Source organism: Squalius cephalus (assembly GCF_949319135.1).
Source record: "Squalius cephalus genome assembly, chromosome: 18".
In the NCBI taxonomy this organism is placed as follows: Eukaryota; Metazoa; Chordata; class Actinopteri; order Cypriniformes; family Leuciscidae; genus Squalius; species Squalius cephalus.
This window is the reverse complement of record NC_137139.1, coordinates 36552603-36555102: the sequence shown is the minus strand read 5'-3', so window position 1 is coordinate 36555102 and position 2500 is coordinate 36552603. Positions and strand designations below refer to the sequence as shown.

The following is a 2500-nucleotide window of genomic DNA, read 5'->3' as shown; positions in this document are numbered from 1 at the left end:
TGTGTGATACATGTTCTCTGGCGTGTGATTTCTGTGCGTCACATGTTCTCTGGCGTGTGATTTCTGTGTGTCACATGTTCTCTGACGTGTGCGTGTGATTACTGTGCGTCACATGTTCTCTGGCGTGTGCATGTGATTTCTGTGCGTCACATGTTCTCTGGCGTGTGAGTTCTGTGTGATACATGTTCTCTGGCGTGTGATTTCTGTGCGTCACATGTTCTCTGGCGTGTGATTTCTGTGCGTCACATGTTCTCTGGCGTGTGCATGTGATTTCTGTGCGTCACGTGTTCTCTGGCGTGTGATTTCTGTGCGTCACATGTTCTCTGGCGTGTGCGTGTGATTTCTGTGCGTCACATGTTCTCTGGCGTGTGCGTGTGATTTCTGTGCGTCATGTTCTCTGGCGTGTGATTTCTGTGCGTCACATGTTCTCTGGCGTGTGCGTGTGATTTCTGTGCGTTACATGTTCTCTGGTGTGTGATTTCTGTGCGTCACATGTTCTCTGACGTGTGCGTGTGATTTCTGTGCGTCACATGTTCTCTGGCGTGTGCATGTGATTTCTGTGCGTCACATGTTCTCTGGCGTGTGAGTTCTGTGTGATACATGTTCTCTGGCGTGTGATTTCTGTGCGTCACATGTTCTGTGGCGTGTGCGTGTGATTTCTGTGCGTCACATGTTCTCTGGCGTGTGATTTCTGTGCGTCACATGTTCTCTGGCGTGTGCATGTGATTTCTGTGCGTCACGTGTTCTCTGGCGTGTGATTTCTGTGCGTCACATGTTCTCTGGCGTGTGCGTGTGATTTCTGTGCGTCACATGTTCTCTGGCGTGTGATTTCTGTGCATCACATGTTCTCTGGCGTGTGCGTGTGATTTCTGTGCATCACATGTTCTCTGGCGTGTGCGTGTGATTTCTGTGTGTCACATGTTCTCTGGCGTGTGAGTTATGTGTGTCACATGTTCTCTGGTGTGTGCATGTGATTTCTGTGCATGTGATTTCTGTGCGTCACGTGTTCTCTGACGTGTGATTTCTGTGCGTCACATGCTCTCTGGCGTGTGTGTGTGATTTCTGTGCGTCACATGTTCTCTGGCGTGTGCGTGTGATTTCTGTGTGTCACGTGTTCTCTGGCGTGTGATTTCTGTGCATCACATGTTCTCTGGCGTGTGATTTCTGTGCGTCACGTGTTCTCTGGCGTGTGATTTCTGTGCGTCACATGCTCTCTGGCATGTGTGTGTGATTTCTGTGCGTCACATGTTCTCTGGCGTGTGCGTGTGATTTCTGTGTGTCACGTGTTCTCTGGCGTGTGATTTCTGTGCATCACATGTTCTCTGGCGTGTGATTTCTGTGTGTCACGTGTTCTCTGGCGTGTGATTTCTGTGCGTCACATGTTCTCTGGCGTGTGATTTCTGTGCGTCACGTGTTCTCTGGCGTGTGATTTCTCTGCATCACATGTTCTCTGCCGTGTGCGTGTGATTTCTGTGTGTCACGTGTTCTCTGGCGTGTGCGTGTGATTTCTGTGCGTCACGTTCTCTGGCGTGTGATTTTTGTGTGTCACATGTTCTCTGGCGTGTGCGTGTGATTTCTGTGTGTCACATGTTCTCTGACGTGTGAGTTCTGTGTGTCACGTGTTCTCTGGCGTGTGCGTGTGATTTCTGTGTGTCACGTTCTCTGGCGTGTGATTTCTGTGTGTCACATGTTCTCTGGCGTGTGCGTGTGATTTCTGTGCGTCACATGTTCTCTGGTGTGTGATTTCTGTGCGTCACATATTCTCTGGCGTGTGCGTGTGATTTCTGTGTGTCAGTTCTGTGTTCTGTGCGTGTTCTTTGGCGTGTGATTTCTGTGTGTCACGTTCTCTGGCGTGTGAGTTCTGTGTGTCACATGTTCTCTGGTGTGTGCATGTGATTTCTGTGCGTCACATGTTCTTTGGCGTGTGAGTTCTGTGCGATACATGCTCTCTGGTGTGTGCGTGTGATTTCTGTGCATCACATGTTCTCTGGCGTGTGCATGTGATTTCTGTGCGTCACATGTTCTCTGGCATGTGCATGTGATTTCTGTGCGTCACATGTTCTCTGGCGTGTGAGTTCTGTGTGATACATGTTCTCTGGCGTGTGATTTCTGTGCGTCACATGTTCTCTGGCATGTGCGTGTGATTTCTGTGCGTCACATGTTCTCTGGCGTGTGCGTGTGATTTCTGTGCGTCACGTGTTCTCTGGCGTGTGATTTTTGTGTGTCACATGTTCTCTGGCGTGTGAGTTCTGTGTGTCACGTGTTCTCTGGCGTGTGCGTGTGATTTCTGTGTGTCACATGTTCTCTGGCGTGTGATTTCTGTGCGTCACATGTTCTCTGGCGTGTGCGTGTGATTTCTGTGCGTCACATGTTCTCTGGCGTGTGATTTCTGTGCGTCACATATTCTCTGGCGTGTGCGTGTGATTTCTGTGTGTCAGTTCTGTGTTCTGTGCGTGTTCTCTGGCGTGTGAGTTCTGTGTGTCACGTTCTCTGGCGTGTG

At 49.9% G+C, this 2500-nt stretch overlaps 1 protein-coding gene across 2 annotated transcripts in view; it reads left to right on the top strand.

Annotated features, from left to right (window-relative positions):
* LOC307145314 (kinesin-like protein KIF1C) overlaps positions 1-2500 on the top strand; it is a 50169-nt gene that overhangs the window by 11102 nt on the left and 36567 nt on the right. The gene's annotated exons all lie outside the window — the stretch shown is intronic.